Below are 25,665 nucleotides of genomic sequence, written 5' to 3'. Positions count from 1 at the left end.
GCAGCAGCAGCAGGAGAGGTATGTAATCAGGAGCCCTCCTGCTAAGGGTAGACAGCTGCTCGTTCCACCCCACCCCCCGCCTTAATTGGTTCTCCTCCCTTCCAACGGTGTTGAGGCGGGTGGGAACAGCAGGGGGTGAAGGTGCTGTGTTTAAAGAGGTGGAGTTATGCAGATCTAAAACGCGTGGATTGCAGCAGCAGCAAGCCGAAAAGTGCAGGCATGTAAGGGATCTAGAGGTTGACAACATGTCTTCTTAACGGGAGTCCAGGAGCTCATCTCCACAAATGGACTTTTCAGGATCCTTGGGTGGCTCCGTAGTTTGAAACCAATTCTGGTTATCGCTTCTCGGCCTTTTGGCTAAGATCAAGTGTAGTATCTGTTCTTATCAGTTTAATATCTGATACGTCCCCTATCTGGGGACCATATATTAAATGGATTTTTAGAACAGGGAGATGGAAAAAGAGCTTGCTCTGTCCACTCCACGCATTGACCTGGTATTGCAGTATCTCCAGGACCGGTGCACCCCTTCTTTAATGCAGTTTCTAAAATCAGAAAGAATTGAATTCAATGTTTTTTGTTCATTTTGCTTGTTTGTCGGATTTTGGGATGGACTCTTTGGCTTTCCTTTTCTTCTCCTCATTGGATTTTTCATGTTCAAAGTTGCAGAAGCCAGATTACAAGCTCATTTTGGTTCAACTTCAGCAACTGTGCATTGCATTGCCATGTAATGTGATGCAATGCTATCTTTCTAGCTCTCCCTTTTTACTTCCTTTTGGATAAACAGACATATTAGGCAAGCATTTTGGAGCTTTCACCTAAATAACTACAGGTGGTGAGATAAGCTGCACAATATAATTGACCTTTCAGTATATTGTTGCACACACACCATCTATTTAGCAAATGCCCTTGTTATCAACAGCAGCCTTTTAAACTCACCTGAGCTAACAGGTATGTGCGCTGGTTACTCTGCTGCGCTTAAAATTTCTTTTTTGGTTTGCTACAATGCCTTTTCTGAAACGTTGTCTCCTTCTGTTGGAACACTGACTTCTTTCATTTAATGCCTGCAGACTATAAAAGAGAACCCAACCCAAAAAGTTTGGTTGATTAGTCTGTGGCATTCTGTTAAACTGTTGCTTATGGCGGTCTCTGTGAGCTTCTCAGCGACATTCAGCCAGCCAGGTATCCTGCCTGCAGTAGATGGAATGTGGCAATGGAACGCTGGCTGCGCGTGTCATAATAGGCTCTGAGCCTTTATATACCTGTGCACAGCAGCAGCCACCTTCAGTCTGCTGCTGGACAGCCAGCAGCAGCAGCAGGAGAGGTATGTAATCAGGAGCCCTCCTGCTAAGGGTAGACAGCTGCTCGTTCCACCCCACCCCCCGCCTTAATTGGTTCTCCTCCCTTCCAACGGTGTTGAGGCGGGTGGGAACAGCAGGGGGTGAAGGTGCTGTGTTTAAAGAGGTGGAGTTATGCAGATCTAAAACGCGTGGATTGCAGCAGCAGCAAGCCGAAAAGTGCAGGCATGTAAGGGATCTAGAGGTTGACAACATGTCTTCTTAACGGGAGTCCAGGAGCTCATCTCCACAAATGGACTTTTCAGGATCCTTGGGTGGCTCCGTAGTTTGAAACCAATTCTGGTTATCGCTTCTCGGCCTTTTGGCTAAGATCAAGTGTAGTATCTGTTCTTCTCAGTTTAATATCTGATACGTCCCCTATCTGGGGACCATATATTAAATGGATTTTTAGAACAGGGAGATGGAAAAAGAGCTTGCTCTGTCCACTCCACGCATTGACCTGGTATTGCAGTATCTCCAGGACCGGTGCACCCCTTCTTTAATGCAGTTTCTAAAATCAGAAAGAATTGAATTCAATGTTTTTTGTTCATTTTGCTTGTTTGTCGGATTTTGGGATGGACTCTTTGGCTTTGCTTTTCTTCTCCTCATTGGATTTTTCATGTTCAAAGTTGCAGAAGCCAGATTACAAGCTCATTTTGGTTCAACTTCAGCAACTGTGCATTGCATTGCCATGTAATGTGATGCAATGCTATCTTTCTAGCTCTCCCTTTTTACTTCCTTTTGGATAAACAGACATATTAGGCAAGCATTTTGGAGCTTTCACCTAAATAACTACAGGTGGTGAGATAAGCTGCACAATATAATTGACCTTTCAGTATATTGTTGCACACACACCATCTATTTAGCAAATGCCCTTGTTATCAACAGCAGCCTTTTAAACTCACCTGAGCTAACAGGTATGTGCGCTGGTTACTCTGCTGCGCTTAAAATTTCTTTTTTGGTTTGCTACAATGCCTTTTCTGAAACGTTGTCTCCTTCTGCTGGAACACTGACTTCTTTCATTTAATGCCTGCAGACTATAAAAGAGAACCCAACCCAAAAAGTTTGGTTGATTAGTCTGTGGCATTCTGTTAAACTGTTGCTTATGGCGGTCTCTGTGAGCTTCTCAGCGACATTCAGCCAGCCAGGTATCCTGCCTGCAGTAGATGGAATGTGGCAATGGAACGCTGGCTGCGCGTGTCATAATAGGCTCTGAGCCTTTATATACCTGTGCACAGCAGCAGCCACCTTCAGTCTGCTGCTGGACAGCCAGCAGCAGCAGCAGCAGGAGAGGTATGTAATCAGGAGCCCTCCTGCTAACGGTAGACAGCTGCTCGTTCCACCCCACCCCCCGCCTTAATTGGTTCTCCTCCCTTCCAACGGTGTTGAGGCGGGTGGGAACAGCAGGGGGTGAAGGTGCTGTGTTTAAAGAGGTGGAGTTATGCAGATCTAAAACGCGTGGATTGCAGCAGCAGCAAGCCGAAAAGTGCAGGCATGTAAGGGATCTAGAGGTTGACAACATGTCTTCTTAACGGGAGTCCAGGAGCTCATCTCCACAAATGGACTTTTCAGGATCCTTGGGTGGCTCCGTAGTTTGAAACCAATTCTGGTTATCGCTTCTCGGCCTTTTGGCTAAGATACCACATCTTGCCAGAAGGATTCTAAGCCAATCGTGCCCTTGGCCTTGAGGCATCGGCGGTGTAAAAGCCGTCTTAAGCCTCATGCTGCTTTAGGGGGCAGATACGCAAAGAAACCAAGAAGGCGATCGACCCTATCTACCTTTTGAAGATGGCATCAGCAGTAGCGGCCGCAGTGCGCTATGCCAGAGCTGGTGACCTTCGCATCAAGAACTCTTTCAAGATCGAAGTGGACGATGCATCCAAGGAGAAGATGACCTTGAAGTTTTTCGTGAGGAGAGTGCTGCTGGAGATCCTAGGAGTAAAGAGGGAAGACATCCTGGCCCTTCAAGATCGCCCCGGTTCCTTCACTTTGACTCTGGAGTCGGAGTATGCGTGCCAGAACCTCTTCCGCCAGATTCACCTGCACCTTTCAGATGAGGATCTTAAAGGACTCACCTTTGTCATCCTTTACTCCGGTGGAGAGAAGCCGCTCGTGGTTCAGATGAGCAACCCTCATGTTCCCTTAGTTAATATTATTTGCTTTCTTCAAAACTATTTCCCAGAACTGCGGTATTCCCACAAGGTCATGAATGAGGAAAACCTCTGGACGGGAAAGCATAAATTTTTTGTTAAATTTTGTGAAGATCCAAATGGCATTGGTGGTCAGCGTCATCCTCCGTCAAGTTTCCTGATCGGTAGGGAGCGGGGGCGCCTCTTCTACCCGGACATGCCCCTCTTCTGCCGGAAATGCATGTGTTTCGGTCACACTTATGAGAACTGCAAGGAGGAGGTGGCAATCTGTAAGAAGTGCTACAAGCATGGACATGCCACAATGGACTGTACCAATGAGATGGTGTGCAACATCTGCCGGGTCCCAGGTCACTCCTTCCGGGAGTGTCCTTTGAAGAAAAAGGCGGAAACCTATGCTGAAACGCTGGCAAAGCAACCTGCCCGTGTGCCTCCATCTGCTCCCGGGGGGCAGAGGCAACCCTCTGCTGTTCCTGCTCCTGCGGGTGCGTCTACAGCGCGGGGGCAGTCTTCTAGCTCTCCAGTACCTGCTCCACAGACCAAGCCTGCTAGTACATCAGGTGGTACGTCTGCACCTGCTGCACAGAGGAAGCCAACCAACCCTCCTGCTCCTGCTGCTAAGGGGGGTCCCACCGGTGCTCCTGTATCTACTGTGCGAACACAACCCCCTGTAGGCGGGTCCACAAGCACTTCAGTGCCTGCTGCACAGGGAAAACCTGCCAGTTCTCCTATTCCTGCTGCGCATAAGCCCACGTCTATGCAGAAACCTCCAGCTGAGAAACCTGTCCGTCCTGAGAGGAGGGAAGCTTCATCTAAGGACTGGGCTGCTGATTCTGATCCGGGTGATATGGTGGTGGAGGGGAGTCCCTCTGCTGAAATCGGGACATTTAGCTCGGAGGAAGAAGCAATGGAGCTGGAAACTCGTAGGAAAAGGAAAACAGATGATAGGTCTGATGAGAATGTGGCCAGGGAGACTTCCAAGAAGTGTCCATTAAAACCAAGTCTTCTGCAATACAAGCCAATGGCTCCCGCTGCCCCTCCTGAGGAACCAAGGCCTTCAGACCCTATAAACATTTCTTTTTCGGACTCAGAAGTGCAGAGCCCGTTAACATCGGTGGGCTTTATGTCTGATTCTGACAGTAGTGTGACCTGAACTATCCTATCATGACCTCATCAATTAAAGTAGCCTCGCTCAATGTGAGGAGTATAAGGGGCTCTACAAGAAGGGCTGCTTTGTTTTCCTACCTGTCAACAGTGGACTGTGATGTCTTTTGTTTGCAAGAATGTAACATTGACTTTGATATGAATTATGCAGATTTAAGAAAAGATTGGCCTCATGGGCCCTCTATCTGGTCCGGAGATAATGAAAATCGTTCCTCTGGCATTGGAGTGCTGTTTAGGTCGCATGACTTTAAAATCAACTCTTTTGTGGACATTTCTTCTGGACGTGCTCTTTTCTTAAATATTAGTTTTAAAGGTGTGGACTTTAGACTTTTGAACATTTATGCTTCTCCGGTGAAGGAAGAGAGACATCAGTTGTTTGAAGATGTGCAATATTACCTACCTGGTTCATCGCCTCTGATGTTCTGTGGGGATTTCAATTGTGTCTTGCCTGGTGAAGGGAGAAGCGGGAGTTCCACCGTTCCTAAAAAAGACAAAACAGAGAAACAACTAAAGGATTTGTTAACTGATTTTTTTCTTAGAGACTCCTGGAAAGAGATCCGTAGTAATGATCCCGGTTATACTTGGGAGAACTCTTCTTCTAAATCTCGTATTGATTTTATTTTCATGTCCCAATATGTGAATGTCAAATCTGTTGTCTTAATCCCAAACATTTTTTCAGATCATAAGATGTTGCTATCAGAGTTAGAATTACCTGGGCTTGTCAAGGCAAGAGGAGTTTGGAGGCTAAATACAACATTGTTACAAGATCCTAAGGTAAGAACAGATTTTAAAGCGTTTTTTAATTATTTAAGAACAAAACAACAAAAATTTTTAACTCTGCTAGAATGGTGGGAATACAGCAAGATGAAGATAAAAAGTTTTTTTATCAAGGTCAGCATAGCCAATGCAAGAGAAAAGTCCGCTTGGCATAAAAGGCTTATTACTAAATTGCAGACCTGTTATCAACTAAGAGATGTGGGACTTGAAATGGACGATTTAATTGAAGCAACAAAAAAAGAAATTAAAAAGAGTATAGAGTCGAAGGGTAAGGAAATAATTTATAACTCAAAAATTGAAGTGATGGAGAAAAATGAAAAGTGCTCAAGATTTTTTTTTAAAAAAGTAGTTGCTGCTAAGGAAATGATAACAGAATTAGAGGGTGAAACTACAACTGAAGGTATGCTCAACCAAGCTCACCAGTTTTATCAGCAGCTTTTTAATGAGAAAACTATAGACCAGTCTTTTACTGAAGATGCCCTTAATTCATTAAAAAATAGTCTGAGCCGCGAAGACCAAGAATTGTTATGCACTGAAGTCACCTTGTCGGAAGTAGATGCTGCTATCAAAAGTTTTTCCTATGGGAAAACCCCTGGTTCTGACGGTTTGCCTGTTGAATTTTATCGTGAATTTTGGAATTTTTTAAAACCCGACTTGTTTTTAGTAATCAAAGAAGCTTTTAAGTGTGATATCCTGCCTATATCTTGGAGAAGTGGTCTGGTCTCCCTGATTTTTAAAAAAGGAGCCAAATCCCATCTGGCAAACTGGAGACCAATCACACTGTTGAATGTTGATTACAAGTTGATGTCCAAAATTTTAGTGAACCGTTTTAAAAAAGTTTTATCCAAAGTTATTTATGAAGACCAGGTATGTGGGGTGCCAGGAAGAGGAGTTGCGGAGCATCTCAATACCATCCGCGATGTCATATGGTACCAGCAATCCAGGAAGCAAGACTTAGCAATTTTATCGTTGGATTTTCAAAAGGCTTTTGATCGTGTCTCTCATTGTTTTTTATGGTTGGTTTTAAGAAAAATGGGCTTCCCTGAAATTTTTATCAAGCAAGTGGCACTTTTATATAAGAACTCTTTTAGTAAAATTTTAATCAATGGATTTTTGTCTAATGAAGTGTTTTTGCATTCAGGTGTGAAGCAAGGCTGCCCTTTGTCCCCAGTGCTATTTATATGTGCAATAGAGCCTCTTTTATCTATGCTACGAGAGGATAAAGTGATTAAAGGTGTCCCTATCCCTGGAGGACATGGAAGAGATGTGAAGGTAATGGGCTACATGGATGATATTACTATTTTTTGTTCATCACCTGCCGCTCTCAGGAGAGCTATAAGAACGACCAATTTTTTTTGTGAAGCCTCAGGTTTTAAGTTAAACATTGAGAAATGTGATTGTTTTGTCCGTGGCAATTGGGCGGATGTGTCCATCCCTGATCTCCCGATGCAGTCAGAGAAGATTAAAATTCTGGGCGTGATTTTTGATCGACAGAATGATGGAATGAAGAGCTGGGATGGAGTAAGGGACAAAATACAAAAGAAGATTGACTTTTGGAAATTAAGAAAATTAACAATCGAAGGTAAAGTTTTAATTATTAAGGCCCTTCTGCTTCCTGTCATGTTATATCTCAGTTATGTTTATCCCCCAAGTGACCTTACAGCGAGAAGATTACAGAGAATGCTGTTTGAATTTGTGTGGAACTCTAAGTTCGAAAAGGTGAAGAGAGAAACAATGTACAAGATGCACCACCTTGGTGGTAAGGATGTTCCCAACGTCAAACTGTTTTTATGCTCAAAGTTTTTTAGCCTCTGTTTTAAATATATGTTTGCTTCAAGCCCTTGGGCACATTTTTTAAGATATGCAGCTGGCCACATTTTTAGGAGGCGAAAGTGGATATCCATTTCTTTAACAAGCCCAGTGTTGTTATCCCCTCCACAACAATATGCCATCCTGGAGAAAGTTATCAGATTATATGGCCTAGATTCTTTTGAGATGGAGACATTGAAGAATGCAAGGAAGCTGCTGCAGCAATTAAAAAAGAAAGAAACTTTGACGCCCATAAGCCATTATTCATATAGCAGAGTCACTAAAATATGGAATTTAACAAATGCACCTTACCTGATGAATCAACATAAAGACTTAGCTTGGATGATTGTGCAGGAATGTTTACCGACTCGTGATTTCCAGTATAAAAGAAGACTTAGCACTATACAAACCTGCCCGAGGCATCAGTGCAATAATGATGAGACTACTATGCACCTTATTTGGAATTGTGATTTTGCACAGCAAGTGTGGAAAGACTGTGGTGAGCTTTTAAAATTTTTATCTGGTCTTAATTTTTTAAGCCATGAAGTGGTTTTATATGGGATTTTACCAAACATGACGAAAGAAAAAGAGAGAGTTTTATGGTGCACTTTGAGTTGTGTTAAAAGTGCTCTATGGAAGACCAGAAACATATTGTTGTTTAAAAGAGACTATATAGAAGTCAAGGATTGTATAAGACTGGCATTAAGTGAAATTTATATGTACTACCTAATGGATATGAAGAAGCTTGGAAAGAAAAGAGCCCTGAGTATATGGAACTATCACCTATGGAAGATGTTATTTTAAAGCTCTGAAGAAAAGATAAAGACTACGATATTTTAAATATAAACGCAAAATCTGTTCTTTTCAGTTTAATATCTGATACGTCCCCTATCTGGGGACCATATATTAAATGGATTTTTAGAACAGGGAGATGGAAAAAGAGCTTGCTCTGTCCACTCCACGCATTGACCTGGTATTGCAGTATCTCCAGGACCGGTGCACCCCTTCTTTAATGCAGTTTCTAAAATCAGAAAGAATTGAATTCAATGTTTTTTGTTCATTTTGCTTGTTTGTCGGATTTTGGGATGGACTCTTTGGCTTTGCTTTTCTTCTCCTCATTGGATTTTTCATGTTCAAAGTTGCAGAAGCCAGATTACAAGCTCATTTTGGTTCAACTTCAGCAACTGTGCATTGCATTGCCATGTAATGTGATGCAATGCTATCTTTCTAGCTCTCCCTTTTTACTTCCTTTTGGATAAACAGACATATTAGGCAAGCATTTTGGAGCTTTCACCTAAATAACTACAGGTGGTGAGATAAGCTGCACAATATAATTGACCTTTCAGTATATTGTTGCACACACACCATCTATTTAGCAAATGCCCTTGTTATCAACAGCAGCCTTTTAAACTCACCTGAGCTAACAGGTATGTGCGCTGGTTACTCTGCTGCGCTTAAAATTTCTTTTTTGGTTTGCTACAATGCCTTTTCTGAAACGTTGTCTCCTTCTGCTGGAACACTGACTTCTTTCATTTAATGCCTGCAGACTATAAAAGAGAACCCAACCCAAAAAGTTTGGTTGATTAGTCTGTGGCATTCTGTTAAACTGTTGCTTATGGCGGTCTCTGTGAGCTTCTCAGCGACATTCAGCCAGCCAGGTATCCTGCCTGCAGTAGATGGAATGTGGCAATGGAACGCTGGCTGCGCGTGTCATAATAGGCTCTGAGCCTTTATATACCTGTGCACAGCAGCAGCCACCTTCAGTCTGCTGCTGGACAGCCAGCAGCAGCAGCAGCAGGAGAGGTATGTAATCAGGAGCCCTCCTGCTAAGGGTAGACAGCTGCTCGTTCCACCCCACCCCCCGCCTTAATTGGTTCTCCTCCCTTCCAACGGTGTTGAGGCGGGTGGGAACAGCAGGGGGTGAAGGTGCTGTGTTTAAAGAGGTGGAGTTATGCAGATCTAAAACGCGTGGATTGCAGCAGCAGCAAGCCGAAAAGTGCAGGCATGTAAGGGATCTAGAGGTTGACAACATGTCTTCTTAACGGGAGTCCAGGAGCTCATCTCCACAAATGGACTTTTCAGGATCCTTGGGTGGCTCCGTAGTTTGAAACCAATTCTGGTTATCGCTTCTCGGCCTTTTGGCTAAGATCAAGTGTAGTATCTGTTCTTATCAGTTTAATATCTGATACGTCCCCTATCTGGGGACCATATATTAAATGGATTTTTAGAACAGGGAGATGGAAAAAGAGCTTGCTCTGTCCACTCCACGCATTGACCTGGTATTGCAGTATCTCCAGGACCGGTGCACCCCTTCTTTAATGCAGTTTCTAAAATCAGAAAGAATTGAATTCAATGTTTTTTGTTCATTTTGCTTGTTTGTCGGATTTTGGGATGGACTCTTTGGCTTTGCTTTTCTTCTCCTCATTGGATTTTTCATGTTCAAAGTTGCAGAAGCCAGATTACAAGCTCATTTTGGTTCAACTTCAGCAACTGTGCATTGCATTGCCATGTAATGTGATGCAATGCTATCTTTCTAGCTCTCCCTTTTTACTTCCTTTTGGATAAACAGACATATTAGGCAAGCATTTTGGAGCTTTCACCTAAATAACTACAGGTGGTGAGATAAGCTGCACAATATAATTGACCTTTCAGTATATTGTTGCACACACACCATCTATTTAGCAAATGCCCTTGTTATCAACAGCAGCCTTTTAAACTCACATGAGCTAACAGGTATGTGCGCTGGTTACTCTGCTGCGCTTAAAATTTCTTTTTTGGTTTGCTACAATGCCTTTTCTGAAACGTTGTCTCCTTCTGCTGGAACACTGACTTCTTTCATTTAATGCCTGCAGACTATAAAAGAGAACCCAACCCAAAAAGTTTGGTTGATTAGTCTGTGGCATTCTGTTAAACTGTTGCTTATGGCGGTCTCTGTGAGCTTCTCAGTGACATTCAGCCAGCCAGGTATCCTGCCTGCAGTAGATGGAATGTGGCAATGGAACGCTGGCTGCGCGTGTCATAATAGGCTCTGAGCCTTTATATACCTGTGCACAGCAGCAGCCACCTTCAGTCTGCTGCTGGACAGCCAGCAGCAGCAGCAGGAGAGGTATGTAATCAGGAGCCCTCCTGCTAAGGGTAGACAGCTGCTCGTTCCACCCCACCCCCCGCCTTAATTGGTTCTCCTCCCTTCCAACGGTGTTGAGGCGGGTGGGAACAGCAGGGGGTGAAGGTGCTGTGTTTAAAGAGGTGGAGTTATGCAGATCTAAAACGCGTGGATTGCAGCAGCAGCAAGCCGAAAAGTGCAGGCATGTAAGGGATCTAGAGGTTGACAACATGTCTTCTTAACGGGAGTCCAGGAGCTCATCTCCACAAATGGACTTTTCAGGATCCTTGGGTGGCTCCGTAGTTTGAAACCAATTCTGGTTATCGTTTCTCGGCCTTTTGGCTAAGATCAAGTGTAGTATCTGTTCTTATCAGTTTAATATCTGATACGTCCCCTATCTGGGGACCATATATTAAATGGATTTTTAGAACAGGGAGATGGAAAAAGAGCTTGCTCTGTCCACTCCACGCATTGACCTGGTATTGCAGTATCTCCAGGACCGGTGCACCCCTTCTTTAATGCAGTTTCTAAAATCAGAAAGAATTGAATTCAATGTTTTTTGTTCATTTTGCTTGTTTGTCGGATTTTGGGATGGACTCTTTGGTTTTGCTTTTCTTCTCCTCATTGGATTTTTCATGTTCAAAGTTGCAGAAGCCAGATTACAAGCTCATTTTGGTTCAACTTCAGCAACTGTGCATTGCATTGCCATGTAATGTGATGCAATGCTATCTTTCTAGCTCTCCCTTTTTACTTCCTTTTGGATAAACAGACATATTAGGCAAGCATTTTGGAGCTTTCACCTAAATAACTACAGGTGGTGAGATAAGCTGCACAATATAATTGACCTTTCAGTATATTGTTGCACACACACCATCTATTTAGCAAATGCCCTTGTTATCAACAGCAGCCTTTTAAACTCACCTGAGCTAACAGGTATGTGCGCTGGTTACTCTGCTGCGCTTAAAATTTTTTTTTTGTTTTGCTACAATGCCTTTTCTGAAACGTTGTCTCCTTCTGCTGGAACACTGACTTCTTTCATTTAATGCCTACAGACTATAAAAGAGAACCCAACCCAAAAAGTTTGGTTGATTAGTCTGTGGCATTCTGTTAAACTGTTGCTTATGGCGGTCTCTGTGAGCTTCTCAGCGACATTCAGCCAGCCAGGTATCCTGCCTGCAGTAGATGGAATGTGGCAATGGAACGCTGGCTGCGCGTGTCATAATAGGCTCTGAGCCTTTATATACCTGTGCACAGCAGCAGCCACCTTCAGTCTGCTGCTGGACAGCCAGCAGCAGCAGCAGCAGGAGAGGTATGTAATCAGGAGCCCTCCTGCTAAGGGTAGACAGCTGCTCGTTCCACCCCACCCCCCGCCTTAATTGGTTCTCCTCCCTTCCAACGGTGTTGAGGCGGGTGGGAACAGCAGGGGGTGAAGGTGCTGTGTTTAAAGAGGTGGAGTTATGCAGATCTAAAACGCGTGGATTGCAGCAGCAGCAAGCCGAAAAGTGCAGGCATGTAAGGGATCTAGAGGTTGACAACATGTCTTCTTAACGGGAGTCCAGGAGCTCATCTCCACAAATGGACTTTTCAGGATCCTTGGGTGGCTCCGTAGTTTGAAACCAATTCTGGTTATCGCTTCTCGGCCTTTTGGCTAAGATCAAGTGTAGTATCTGTTCTTATCAGTTTAATATCTGATACGTCCCCTATCTGGGGACCATATATTAAATGGATTTTTAGAACAGGGAGATGGAAAAAGAGCTTGCTCTGTCCACTCCACGCATTGACCTGGTATTGCAGTATCTCCAGGACCGGTGCACCCCTTCTTTAATGCAGTTTCTAAAATCAGAAAGAATTGAATTCAATGTTTTTTGTTCATTTTGCTTGTTTGTCGGATTTTGGGATGGACTCTTTGGCTTTGCTTTTCTTCTCCTCATTGGATTTTTCATGTTCAAAGTTGCAGAAGCCAGATTACAAGCTCATTTTGGTTCAACTTCAGCAACTGTGCATTGCATTGCCATGTAATGTGATGCAATGCTATCTTTCTAGCTCTCCCTTTTTACTTCCTTTTGGATAAACAGACATATTAGGCAAGCATTTTGGAGCTTTCACCTAAATAACTACAGGTGGTGAGATAAGCTGCACAATATAATTGACCTTTCAGTATATTGTTGCACACACACCATCTATTTAGCAAATGCCCTTGTTATCAACAGCAGCCTTTTAAACTCACCTGAGCTAACAGGTATGTGCGCTGGTTACTCTGCTGCGCTTAAAATTTCTTTTTTGGTTTGCTACAATGCCTTTTCTGAAACGTTGTCTCCTTCTGCTGGAACACTGACTTCTTTCATTTAATGCCTGCAGACTATAAAAGAGAACCCAACCCAAAAAGTTTGGTTGATTAGTCTGTGGCATTCTGTTAAACTGTTGCTTATGGCGGTCTCTGTGAGCTTCTCAGCGACATTCAGCCAGCCAGGTATCCTGCCTGCAGTAGATGGAATGTGGCAATGGAACGCTGCTGCGCGTGTCATAATAGGCTCTGAGCCTTTATATACCTGTGCACAGCAGCAGCCACCTTCAGTCTGCTGCTGGACAGCCAGCAGCAGCAGGAGAGGTATGTAATCAGGAGCCCTCCTGCTAAGGGTAGACAGCTGCTCGTTCCACCCCACCCCCCGCCTTAATTGGTTCTCCTCCCTTCCAACGGTGTTGAGGCGGGTGGGAACAGCAGGGGGTGAAGGTGCTGTGTTTAAAGAGGTGGAGTTATGCAGATCTAAAACGCGTGGATTGCAGCAGCAGCAAGCCGAAAAGTGCAGGCATGTAAGGGATCTAGAGGTTGACAACATGTCTTCTTAACGGGAGTCCAGGAGCTCATCTCCACAAATGGACTTTTCAGGATCCTTGGGTGGCTCCGTAGTTTGAAACCAATTCTGGTTATCGCTTCTCGGCCTTTTGGCTAAGATCAAGTGTAGTATCTTTCGAAAAGGCGGTTTTGGATGTTGGCCGCCCTAGTAGATTGATACATTATGCACACTGGGGTTTAGGCGCTTGTTAGTACGCCAGGTGGCTAATATAGTCATCTGGTGGAAAGCATGGCCCCCCAGGATCGACGCCATTGGGCCGGGGAAGATCGAAAGCCCGAAGTGTGAAGTGCCCCAGGAGTGGTGACCCTGGGGTGCCTTAACTCACTGGGATTGGGAACCCCACTTGAGTTTATGGCACATTTGCACAAGCACTTTAAATTTTCTTTCTTCGCACACACCCTTATTCCGGGCCTTCTGGCCTTAGGATGGGGAATTTTTCAATTCCCGGTCGAAGGTCCGGGCAGTATTATACTGTGAAACCTTCACTATTTATTTAATTTGTTTGTCACTGTGTGTCCACTTATTCACGTGTGTCACGTCCTACTAGGATTTTGTCGGGATGCGGTTCCCTTACGGGTTCCTCTCTTGGCAGGTCTAGGGGGGGAGTGTGTGGCCATCAGGTTCCGCTCCCCCCTGAACCCCCCTGGCTCTCCTCTTTCGGGAGGAGAGCGTTGTTGGCTCCCCTCTTCCGGGAGGGGAGCACAGTCTTTGGCTCCCAGTGCCTTGCTCGGGTGAGAACTCGGGCAGGTGCTGGGGGTAAGATTGGGTCGCCTCTGGCTCCGGCTGGAGGTGGCTATTTGTCCCTGTTCCTCACTGTGGCCTTCTGGCTCGGAGGGACGGGGAATGGTTTGGGGGACCCTTCTCCTTTTGGAGAGGGTTTCAAGAAGACCAGCATCCTAGTGCACTTTTTTTGTGGCACTTGTCACTTTTTTAAGCGCACTCGGGTTTTGTACACGAATTCGGGCTTTCGATAAAAAAAAAAATCTGTTCTTATCAGTTTAATATCTGATACGTCCCCTATCTGGGGACCATATATTAAATGGATTTTTAGAACAGGGAGATGGAAAAAGAGCTTGCTCTGTCCACTCCACGCATTGACCTGGTATTGCAGTATCTCCAGGACCGGTGCACCCCTTCTTTAATGCAGTTTCTAAAATCAGAAAGAATTGAATTCAATGTTTTTTGTTCATTTTGCTTGTTTGTCGGATTTTGGGATGGACTCTTTGGCTTTGCTTTTCTTCTCCTCATTGGATTTTTCATGTTCAAAGTTGCAGAAGCCAGATTACAAGCTCATTTTGGTTCAACTTCAGCAACTGTGCATTGCATTGCCATGTAATGTGATGCAATGCTATCTTTCTAGCTCTCCCTTTTTACTTCCTTTTGGATAAACAGACATATTAGGCAAGCATTTTGGAGCTTTCACCTAAATAACTACAGGTGGTGAGATAAGCTGCACAATATAATTGACCTTTCAGTATATTGTTGCACACACACCATCTATTTAGCAAATGCCCTTGTTATCAACAGCAGCCTTTTAAACTCACCTGAGCTAACAGGTATGTGCGCTGGTTACTCTGCTGCGCTTAAAATTTCTTTTTTGGTTTGCTACAATGCCTTTTCTGAAACATTGTCTCCTTCTGCTGGAACACTGACTTCTTTCATTTAATGCCTGCAGACTATAAAAGAGAACCCAACCCAAAAAGTTTGGTTGATTAGTCTGTGGCATTCTGTTAAACTGTTGCTTATGGCGGTCTCTGTGAGCTTCTCAGCGACATTCAGCCAGCCAGGTATCCTGCCTGCAGTAGATGGAATGTGGCAATGGAACGCTGCTGCGCGTGTCATAATAGGCTCTGAGCCTTTATATACCTGTGCACAGCAGCAGCCACCTTCAGTCTGCTGCTGGACAGCCAGCAGCAGCAGCAGCAGGAGAGGTATGTAATCAGGAGCCCTCCTGCTAAGGGTAGACAGCTGCTCGTTCCACCCCACCCCCCGCCTTAATTGGTTCTCCTCCCTTCCAACGGTGTTGAGGCGGGTGGGAACAGCAGGGGGTGAAGGTGCTGTGTTTAAAGAGGTGGAGTTATGCAGATCTAAAACGCGTGGATTGCAGCAGCAGCAAGCCGAAAAGTGCAGGCATGTAAGGGATCTAGAGGTTGACAACATGTCTTCTTAACGGGAGTCCAGGAGCTCATCTCCACAAATGGACTTTTCAGGATCCTTGGGTGGCTCCGTAGTTTGAAACCAATTCTGGTTATCGCTTCTCGGCCTTTTGGCTAAGATCAAGTGTAGTATCTGTTCTTATCAGTTTAATATCTGATACGTCCCCTATCTGGGGACCATATATTAAATGGATTTTTAGAACAGGGAGATGGAAAAAGAGCTTGCTCTGTCCACTCCACGCATTGACCTGGTATTGCAGTATATCCAGGACCGGTGCACCCCTTCTTTAATGCAGTTTCTAAAATCAGAAAGAATTGAATTCAATGTTTTTTGTTCATTTTGCTTGTTTGTCGGATTTTGGGATGGACTCTTTGGCTTTGCTTTTCTTCTTCTCATTGGATTTTTCATGTTCAAAGTTGCAGAAGCCAGATTACAAGCTCATTTTGGTTCAACTTCAGCAACTGTGCATTGCATTGCCATGTAATGTGATGCAATGCTATCTTTCTAGCTCTCCTTTTTACTTCCTTTTGGATAAACAGACATATTAGGCAAGCATTTTGGAGCTTTCACCTAAATAACTACAGGTGGTGAGATAAGCTGCACAATATAATTGACCTTTCAGTATATTGTTGCACACACACCATCTATTTAGCAAATGCCCTTGTTATCAACAGCAGCCTTTTAAACTCACCTGAGCTAACAGGTATGTGCGCTGGTTACTCTGCTGCGCTTAAAATTTCTTTTTTGGTTTGCTACAATGCCTTTTCTGAAACGTTGTCTCCTTCTGCTGGAACACTGACTTCTTTCATTTAATGCCTGCAGACTATAAAAGAGAACCCAACCCAAAAAGTTTGGTTGATTAGTCTGTGGCATTCTGTTAAACTGTTGCTTATGGCGGTCTCTGTGAGCTTCTCAGCGACATTCAGCCAGCCAGGTATCCTGCCTGCAGTAGATGGAATGTGGCAATGGAACGCTGGCTGCGCGTGTCATAATAGGCTCTGAGCCTTTATATACCTGTGCACAGCAGCAGCCACCTTCAGTCTGCTGCTGGACAGCCAGCAGCAGCAGCAGCAGGAGAGGTATGTAATCAGGAGCCCTCCTGCTAAGGGTAGACAGCTGCTCGTTCCACCCCACCCCCCGCCTTAATTGGTTCTCCTCCCTTCCAACGGTGTTGAGGCGGGTGGGAACAGCAGGGGGTGAAGGTGCTGTGTTTAAAGAGGTGGAGTTATGCAGATCTAAAACGCGTGGATTGCAGCAGCAGCAAGCCGAAAAGTGCAGGCATGTAAGGGATCTAGAGGTTGACAACATGTCTTCTTAACGGGAGTCCAGGAGCTCATCTCCACAAATGGACTTTTCAGGATCCTTGGGTGGCTCCGTAGTTTGAAACCAATTCTGGTTATCGCTTCTCGGCCTTTTGGCTGAGATCAGGTGCAGTGATCTAACGGTTGCTGCCTTGGTCTTGGCTGAGAGGTGCCCGGGGTACCCGGCTCCTTGGCCTGGGGGGATCGTCTCACCTTTTGGTGGGACTTCACCCCCCTGCTGCTATTAGGGAGCTGGCTTAGTCCCCGGGCAACAAGTTGCGATCCCCAGGCGAAAGGCCGAGCCCGTGGTGACGGTAAGCCTTTGCCACTTTGGTGAGATGCCTTGTTCATTTCAATTTTCCACTGGCTCCGGCCAGATCAGGAACTCGGTGCGTATCGAGGTTCCAGCAAACCACGTCGGATATGACAACCCCCGTGAGTTCTATGTACAGATTTTGAGAGATCTGTTGAACGTGAAAGATCATGATGTTTACTGCCTGCAGGAGAAGGGGCAGAGTACATATATTCTCACGTTCTCGACCAAGGTTGCCTGCCAGCACTTTTACGAATGCGTTAAGGGCCACCGTAACAGCAAGCTGTTGGACGGAGTGATTTTTACGGGTCTCTATGGCGGAGTTGACGTTCCCCTTGTGGTATACATGTTTAACCCCCATGTGTCCACAGATGATATTGAGCTTTTTCTGAGCAGATATTGTACATCTGTCAGATTTACGGGGAACGTCAAAGGTCGGAGTGGTTTCTGGAATGGGAAACGACGCTTTATGGTACGCTTCAGACTTGACCCTGGGGGTGTAGAAGGCCTTATGCACCCCCCCTCCACAGTGGTGCTGGGAAGAGACCATGGCTACCTCTTCTATGATGGACAACCATTCAGGTGTCGTAGGTGTGGTGACCTTGGTCACATACAGAGCGATTGTAAGAACGAGCGGATGAGTCAGTGCCACAACTGTGGACAATGGGGTCATGCCTCAAAGGACTGTAAGAACAGTAAGACCTGCAGTGGGTGCGGAATGTCTACTCACCTGTTCAGTAATTGTCCGATGCGGACAAGGTCTCGTGGTGGCTCTCGGGCGCCTGCGGCTAGTTCCGCAGGAGTTCCTGCTGATGCCAGCAGGGTCAGCCCGGGTGACCCCAGAAAAAGCTTTGTGGACATTACTAAAGGTCAAAAACAGTCTGACTCAGTCGATGCTCTGTCGGTACCTTTGCGGAAAAACCCGGCCTCTGTAGCCGAGGTCACGCCTTTGCCTACTCCTGCAGGGGTCCAGGTTTCACCTGGTGGGGAGATGGCACCTTCTCAGAGCGGAAATGAGAGGGAACCAAAAAAGAGGCGAAAATCTGGAGCTGTTGGTACCAATCCAGATGTCCATCCAGATACCCCTGCTGATGCCAGCACAGATGTTGGACCAGATGTCTGCCCTGATGCCAGTCCAGACGGATGCCCTGATGCCAATCCAGATGGATGCCCTGATGCCAATCCAGACGGATGCCCTGATGCCAATCCAGATGGATGTCCTGATGCCAACCCAGATGGATGCCCTGATGCCAGTCCAGATGGATGTCCTGATGCCAGTCCAGATGGATGTCCTGGAACCATTCCTGATGGATGTCCTGTTGCCTGCCTGGATGATAGAGGTCGTGCAGTGGTTGGTGAACCTGTTGCTGGTCCTGATGGTCATCCTGCTCCGGAGATTATGTCCCTTGGTGCTCCTGGAGGGTCTGCGGGTATTCCACCTGCTGCAGTGCCTGGTGAGGATCGGGTGGATTCGGAGGATCGGATGGATCTCAGCGCCAGTGGTAAGAGAAGTCGTGAAGAGGCGCAGGAGGAGCATAACCTGCCTCAGATGTCCCGTAAAGTCTTTCTATCTAGTGCTGCAAAAATTCTCAGCCCAGAGGGGACTAACTTAATTGAGGATTTCACGGACTCAGATGAAACGGACAGTTTACGAACTGTGTCATCCCTTCCTTCACCTTCTCTGTCACAAATTATTGATTCAGATTCAGAGTATAATGAATCAATAAAAAACACCTAACATGGCAGAAATCCGTGTTGCCTCACTAAATGTGAGAAGCCTAAAGAGCCCTGTTAGACGGGCTGCTTTGTTTGCTTGGTTAATGACTCTGAACTTTGACATTTTTTTCCTGAAAGAATGCGGTATTGATCACGATTTGTCATACCCCAACTTAAAAATGGACTGGTCAGCAGGACCCTCTATTTGGTCAGGGTCCAATGAAAATAAAGCTGCCGGGGTTGGGATTTTATTCAAATGTCAAAATGTTAATGTTTTATCCATCACTGAAATAGTTCCAGGTCGTGCCTTATCAACTCATGTTATTTTAAATGGTTTTACCTGTCGTCTTATTAATGTTTATGCATCCCCAGAGAAAAATGAGCGTGCTTCCCTTTTTAATGTCATCCCTTTGTTTTTATCAGGTCCGTCCCCTGTGATAGTGGGAGGGGATTTTAACTGTGTCATGTTGGGGGAGGGGAGGAGTGGAGGTGATACTAATGGAAGAACAGACAAAACATCCAGTCTGTTAAAACATTTGACAACGGACCTCAAATTATTAGATGCTTGGAGAAAGTCCTACCCTACTGACCCTGGGCATACATGGAGGGGTAGAGGGATGTCATCTCGTATTGATTTTATTTTTTCCTCTTCTGATGTTTTTAAACCTAGGAATGCTGGTCTAATAGAAAATATTTTTTCTGATCATGTATTACTATACAATGTATTGCAAACTCCACAGGAAGCAAAAGTTGGAAAAGGTATGTGGAAATTGAATGTGCTCTTATTAGAAGACGAACTGGTAAGGGCGGAGTTTTATGCAAAGTATGAGAGTTGGAGAAGACGGAAACACCCAAATCAGAGTATGTTGGGGTGGTGGGAGTGTGTTAAAACCCGTATTAAAGAATTTTTTATTAAAATTGGTAAAAGGAAGTCACGTGAAAAAAGGAAATGTTTTAAAGATTTTAATGTCAGGATGCAAACTCTCCTTAAGCTTAAGGGGTGGGGAGTACCTGGTGTGGATGATGAGATTGCCAAGATCCAGACAGAAATCCAAAAATTCCTGGAACAAAAGGGTAAAGAAATTATATTTAATACCCGTGTGAAATATTTGGAAGAGGGTGAGACCTGCTCAAGGTTTTTCTTTAAAAAAATGAGTGACAAAAAACAAGTGATTACTGAGCTAGAAGGACAATCTTCCACTGAGGGCATTTTAGAGCATACTGCTAATTTTTATAGAGATCTTTTTAGTATTAAAAATGTTGATGAACCTGCTTTTACAGAGAATCTTAATGTTTTATCCCAGTTTTTAAATAAAGATGACCAGATTTTTTTAGCTAAAGAACTTTTACCCAGTGAAATTGAAGAGACCCTTAAGAGTTTTAATAAAGGTAAGGCTCCTGGATCAGATGGCCTTCCTATTGAATTTTATCTTTGCTTTTGGGATCTAATTAAGGAGGATTTTATACAAGTAGTTTGTGAAGCCTCTAAGGCTGATTTATTACCATATTCATGGCGTAAAAGTATGATTACATTAATTTTTAAGAAAGGTGATAAATCAAAGTTGGAGAATTGGAGGCCTATTTCACTATTAAATACAGACTACAAGATTTTAGCTAAAGTTGTTGCTGGTCGTCTTAAAGCAGTTATTAAAAATGTAATTCATCCAGATCAGGTGTGTGGTGTCCCCGGGAGATCAATCTGGGAGCATCTAAACCTAATTCGTGATCTTATCTGGTTTCAAAAAGATAGAAAACAGCCACTAGCTATTTTATCTTTGGATTTTATGAAAGCGTTTGATAGGGTCTCCCACTTTTATCTTTTTAAAGTTATGGGAAAGATGGGGTTCCCTGATTCTTTTATTCAGAAAATTGCGCTTTTATACAAACAGTCATCTGCCCGGATTTTAGTCAATGGTTTTTTAACTAGAGAGGTGGAGCTTCTTTCCGGTGTTAAACAAGGTTGCCCCATGTCCCCACTTTTATTTGTCTGCTCCATTGAGCCACTGTTGTGCCTGCTGCGTCGGGACAAGGTGGTTAGGGGCATTTTTATTCCGGGTGGGGGTGGACAACAAGTTAAAGCCATTGGATATATGGATGACATATCTGTATATGGCACTAGCTCAGCATCTATTAACAGAGCAATTCTAATTACTGAAATTTTTAGTGCTGGGTCTGGGTTTAAGTTGAATATAAATAAATGTGACTGTATGATTATGGGTCAATGGGAGTCAGATCCGCCTAGGGTTCCCACACAAACAGTAGGAATCAAGATCCTGGGTGTCTTGTTTAATCCTGCTAATGATGGTATTGAAAACTGGGATTTGGTTTTGAATAAATTAAATCAGAAGATCTCTTTATGGCAAACTCGAAAACTAACAATGGAGGGCAAGATTCTTGTAATTAAAATGGTTTTGCTTCCTATCATTTTGTATGCCGCTATGGTTTTTCCCCCTAATTCTCTGTATCTTAAAAGACTTATGAAGCCCATGTTTTATTTTCTGTGGGGATCCAAAATGGAGAAATTGAGGAGGGAGGTGGTATGTAAAAGCAAGAAAAATGGGGGTAAAGGGTTCCCTGATTTAAAATTGTTTTTATTTATCAAGTTTTTTGTATTTTGTTGCAAAAGCTTGAATAATGTTGGGGCTTTCTCTTGTTTTCTTAGATATACAACTGGGTTTCTTTTCCGAAAGTTGAACTTCAGTATGACTGTTAATTGTCCTTTTCTCTTATCTCCCCCTAAGCATTACAAGATCTTGGAGAAGGTCATTTCAGAATATGATCTGACCCAAGTTGATCGTCAGCTTTTATTTGATCAACGTAAGTTAACAGTTATTTGTAAGGGACATGAGGAGATGGAGGATGTGTCTAATTTTTCCATCTCCAGGTGCCGCCTGGTGTGGAACAACGTGGCCTGTCCTGCACTTAGCAACTCACAAAAGGATTTAGCTTGGCAGGTTGTTCACCAATGTCTCCCTACGAGAGCTTTTCAGCATCATAGGGGGCTGGTGGCTAGTGCTAGATGTCCCAGAGAAAGATGCGCCCCAAACGAGTCAGTGTTTCATTTACTGTGGGATTGCCCCTACGCACAAGAGCTATGGCAGACGGTGGGCACCCTCCTAAAATGGATATGTGGTATACAAACCCTTAATTGTGACATTATAATATATGGGATAATTAAATGCCCAACCATGAAACAAGCACGAGTCGCATGGCTTATAATAAACTGTTTAAAAGAAGCTTTATGGAAAGTGCGCAATATATTATTGTTTAAACGTGAATTTATTCCTGTCAAAGATTGTATTGGGCTTGCTCTTTGTGAAATGTTTACATACTACCTGAGAGATTGTAAAAAGATGGGAATCAATGAAGCAAAAAAGCTATGGTGTTTGCAAATTTGGAATATGTATTTATTTATGTAAATTATATGCAAAACTGTGTTTTATGCTTTTTATGCTTTTAAGTGCATTTTAATTCTGACTCTGTATTAGTTTTATGTCATATTTTATTCCAGTATTTGTGATTTGTTTCAAATATTGTATCGGATATGTTCTTTGTGAAAAGTTTTCATACTACCTGATTGTAAAAAGATAAAGTTAAAAAGCTATGGTGTTTGCATTTGACATATGTATTTATTTATGCAAATTATATGCAAAACTGTGTTTTATGCTTTTTATGCTTTTATGCGCTTTTTAAATCTGACCTTGTATTTGTTTTATGTCATATTTTATTCAAGTCTTTGTGATTTGTTTGTAATTTATGATGTATGTCTGATTTAAATAAAGCTTGTTTGAAAACGGATCTGTTCTTATCAGTTTAATATCTGATACGTCCCCTATCTGGGGACCATATATTAAATGGATTTTTAGAACAGGGAGATGGAAAAAGAGCTTGCTCTGTCCACTCCACGCATTGACCTGGTATTGCAGTATCTCCAGGACCGGTGCACCCCTTCTTTAATGCAGTTTCTAAAATCAGAAAGAATTGAATTCAATGTTTTTTGTTCATTTTGCTTGTTTGTCGGATTTTGGGATGGACTCTTTGGCTTTGCTTTTCTTCTCCGCATTGGATTTTTCATGTTCAAAGTTGCAGAAGCCAGATTACAAGGTCATTTTGGTTCAACTTCAGCAACTGTGCATTGCATTGCCATGTAATGTGATGCAATGCTATCTTTCTAGCTCTCCCTTTTTACTTCCTTTTGGATAAACAGACATATTAGGCAAGCATTTTGGAGCTTTCACCTAAATAACTACAGGTGGTGAGATAAGCTGCACAATATAATTGACCTTTCAGTATATTGTTGCACACACACCATCTATTTAGCAAATGCCCTTGTTATCAACAGCAGCCTTTTAAACTCACCTGAGCTAACAGGTATGTGCGCTGGTTACTCTGCTGCGCTTAAAATTTCTTTTTTGGTTTGCTACAATGCCTTTTCTGAAACGTTGTCTCCTTCTGCTGGAACACTGACTTCTTTCATTTAATGCCTGCAGACTATAAAAGAGAACCCAACCCAAAAAGTTTGGTTGATTAGTCTGTGGCATTCTGTTAAACTGTTGCTTATGGCGGTCTCTGTGAGCTTCTCAGCGACATTCAGCCAGCCAGGTATCCTGCCTGCAGTAGATGGAATGTGGCAATGGAACGCTGGCTGCGCGTGTCATAATAGGCTCTGAGCCTTTATATACCTGTGCACAGCAGCAGCCACCTTCAGTCTGCTGCTGGACAGCCAGCAGCAGCAGCAGCAGGAGAGGTATGTAATCAGGAGCCCTCCTGCTAAGGGTAGACAGCTGCTCGTTCCACCCCACCCCCCGCCTTAATTGGTTCTCCTCCCTTCCAACGGTGTTGAGGCGGGTGGGAACAGCAGGGGGTGAAGGTGCTGTGTTTAAAGAGGTGGAGTTATGCAGATCTAAAACGCGTGGATTGCAGCAGCAGCAAGCCGAAAAGTGCAGGCATGTAAGGGATCTAGAGGTTGACAACATGTCTTCTTAACGGGAGTCCAGGAGCTCATCTCCACAAATGGACTTTTCAGGATCCTTGGGTGGCTCCGTAGTTTGAAACCAATTCTGGTTATCGCTTCTCGGCCTTTTGGCTAAGATCAAGTGTAGTATCTGTTCTTATCAGTTTAATATCTGATACGTCCCCTATCTGGGGACCATATATTAAATGGATTTTTAGAACAGGGAGATGGAAAAAGAGCTTGCTCTGTCCACTCCACGCATTGACCTGGTATTGCAGTATCTCCAGGACCGGTGCACCCCTTCTTTAATGCAGTTTCTAAAATCAGAAAGAATTGAATTCAATGTTTTTTGTTCATTTTGCTTGTTTGTCGGATTTTGGGATGGACTCTTTGGCTTTGCTTTTCTTCTCCTCATTGGATTTTTCATGTTCAAAGTTGCAGAAGCCAGATTACAAGGTCATTTTGGTTCAACTTCAGCAACTGTGCATTGCATTGCCATGTAATGTGATGCAATGCTATCTTTCTAGCTCTCCCTTTTTACTTCCTTTTGGATAAACAGACATATTAGGCAAGCAATTTGGAGCTTTCACCTAAATAACTACAGGTGGTGAGATAAGCTGCACAATATAATTGACCTTTCAGTATATTGTTGCACACACACCATCTATTTAGCAAATGCCCTTGTTATCAACAGCAGCCTTTTAAACTCACCTGAGCTAACAGATATGTGCGCTGGTTACTCTGCTGCGCTTAAAATTTCTTTTTTGGTTTGCTACAATGCCTTTTCTGAAACGTTGTCTCCTTCTGCTGGAACACTGACTTCTTTCATTTAATGCCTGCAGACTATAAAAGAGAACCCAACCCAAAAAGTTTGGTTGATTAGTCTGTGGCATTCTGTTAAACTGTTGCTTATGGCGGTCTCTGTGAGCTTCTCAGCGACATTCAGCCAGCCAGGTATCCTGCCTGCAGTAGATGGAATGTGGCAATGGAACGCTGGCTGCGCGTGTCATAATAGGCTCTGAGCCTTTATATACCTGTGCACAGCAGCAGCCACCTTCAGTCTGCTGCTGGACAGCCAGCAGCAGCAGCAGCAGGAGAGGTATGTAATCAGGAGCCCTCCTGCTAAGGGTAGACAGCTGCTCGTTCCACCCCACCCCCCGCCTTAATTGGTTCTCCTCCCTTCCAACGGTGTTGAGGCGGGTGGGAACAGCAGGGGGTGAAGGTGCTGTGTTTAAAGAGGTGGAGTTATGCAGATCTAAAACGCGTGGATTGCAGCAGCAGCAAGCCGAAAAGTGCAGGCATGTAAGGGATCTAGAGGTTGACACCATGTCTTCTTAACGGGAGTCCAGGAGCTCATCTCCACAAATGGACTTTTCAGGATCCTTGGGTGGCTCCGTAGTTTGAAACCAATTCTGGTTATCGCTTCTCGGCCTTTTGGCTAAGATCAAGTGTAGTATCTGTTCTTATCAGTTTAATATCTGATACGTCCCCTATCTGGGGACCATATATTAAATGGATTTTTAGAACAGGGAGATGGAAAAAGAGCTTGCTCTGTCCACTCCACGCATTGACCTGGTATTGCAGTATCTCCAGGACCGGTGCACCCCTTCTTTAATGCAGTTTCTAAAATCAGAAAGAATTGAATTCAATGTTTTTTGTTCATTTTGCTTGTTTGTCGGATTTTGGGATGGACTCTTTGGCTTTGCTTTTCTTCTCCTCATTGGATTTTTCATGTTCAAAGTTGCAGAAGCCAGATTACAAGCTCATTTTGGTTCAACTTCAGCAACTGTGCATTGCATTGCCATGTAATGTGATGCAATGCTATCTTTCTAGCTCTCCCTTTTTACTTCCTTTTGGATAAACAGACATATTAGGCAAGCATTTTGGAGCTTTCACCTAAATAACTACAGGTGGTGAGATAAGCTGCACAATATAATTGACCTTTCAGTATATTGTTGCACACACACCATCTATTTAGCAAATGCCCTTGTTATCAACAGCAGCCTTTTAAACTCACCTGAGCTAACAGGTATGT

At 43.9% G+C, this 25,665-nt stretch overlaps 9 non-coding genes and 3 pseudogenes across 9 annotated transcripts; all 12 read left to right on the top strand.

Moving 5' to 3' along the window:
- Window positions 1-337: 337 nt before the first annotated feature.
- On the top strand, window positions 338-528 carry LOC141212884 (U2 spliceosomal RNA). The gene has a single exon (XR_012282468.1). It is a non-coding gene; the product is annotated as a U2 spliceosomal RNA (small nuclear RNA).
- A 1,112-nt stretch (window positions 529-1,640) lies between these two features.
- Window positions 1,641-1,831, top strand: LOC141213122 (U2 spliceosomal RNA). Its single transcript, XR_012282699.1, has one exon. It is a non-coding gene; the product is annotated as a U2 spliceosomal RNA (small nuclear RNA).
- A 6,231-nt stretch (window positions 1,832-8,062) lies between these two features.
- Window positions 8,063-8,238, top strand: LOC141213170 (U2 spliceosomal RNA; annotated as a pseudogene).
- A 1,115-nt stretch (window positions 8,239-9,353) lies between these two features.
- On the top strand, window positions 9,354-9,544 carry LOC141212883 (U2 spliceosomal RNA). The gene has a single exon (XR_012282467.1). It is a non-coding gene; the product is annotated as a U2 spliceosomal RNA (small nuclear RNA).
- Window positions 9,545-10,656: 1,112 nt separating this feature from the next.
- Window positions 10,657-10,847, top strand: LOC141213084 (U2 spliceosomal RNA). Its single transcript, XR_012282662.1, has one exon. It is a non-coding gene; the product is annotated as a U2 spliceosomal RNA (small nuclear RNA).
- A 1,115-nt stretch (window positions 10,848-11,962) lies between these two features.
- On the top strand, window positions 11,963-12,153 carry LOC141212882 (U2 spliceosomal RNA). Its single transcript, XR_012282466.1, has one exon. It is a non-coding gene; the product is annotated as a U2 spliceosomal RNA (small nuclear RNA).
- Window positions 12,154-13,261: 1,108 nt separating this feature from the next.
- LOC141213250 (U2 spliceosomal RNA) lies at window positions 13,262-13,353 on the top strand (annotated as a pseudogene).
- Window positions 13,354-14,142: 789 nt separating this feature from the next.
- On the top strand, window positions 14,143-14,325 carry LOC141213145 (U2 spliceosomal RNA). Its single transcript, XR_012282720.1, has one exon. It is a non-coding gene; the product is annotated as a U2 spliceosomal RNA (small nuclear RNA).
- Window positions 14,326-15,439: 1,114 nt separating this feature from the next.
- LOC141213073 (U2 spliceosomal RNA) lies at window positions 15,440-15,630 on the top strand. Its single transcript, XR_012282651.1, has one exon. It is a non-coding gene; the product is annotated as a U2 spliceosomal RNA (small nuclear RNA).
- A 6,824-nt stretch (window positions 15,631-22,454) lies between these two features.
- LOC141213168 (U2 spliceosomal RNA) lies at window positions 22,455-22,627 on the top strand (annotated as a pseudogene).
- A 1,115-nt stretch (window positions 22,628-23,742) lies between these two features.
- Window positions 23,743-23,933, top strand: LOC141212881 (U2 spliceosomal RNA). The gene has a single exon (XR_012282465.1). It is a non-coding gene; the product is annotated as a U2 spliceosomal RNA (small nuclear RNA).
- A 1,115-nt stretch (window positions 23,934-25,048) lies between these two features.
- Window positions 25,049-25,239, top strand: LOC141212880 (U2 spliceosomal RNA). Its single transcript, XR_012282464.1, has one exon. It is a non-coding gene; the product is annotated as a U2 spliceosomal RNA (small nuclear RNA).
- The last annotated feature ends 426 nt before the right edge of the window (window positions 25,240-25,665 follow it).

Source organism: Phyllobates terribilis, unplaced genomic scaffold, assembly GCF_046119375.1.
Source record: "Phyllobates terribilis strain yellow unplaced genomic scaffold, ASM4611937v1 Scaffold_187__1_contigs__length_3656778, whole genome shotgun sequence".
NCBI lineage: Eukaryota > Metazoa > Chordata > Amphibia > Anura > Dendrobatidae > Phyllobates > Phyllobates terribilis.
Note: the sequence above shows the minus strand (reverse complement) of the source record. Positions and strands in the feature narration are given on the sequence as shown.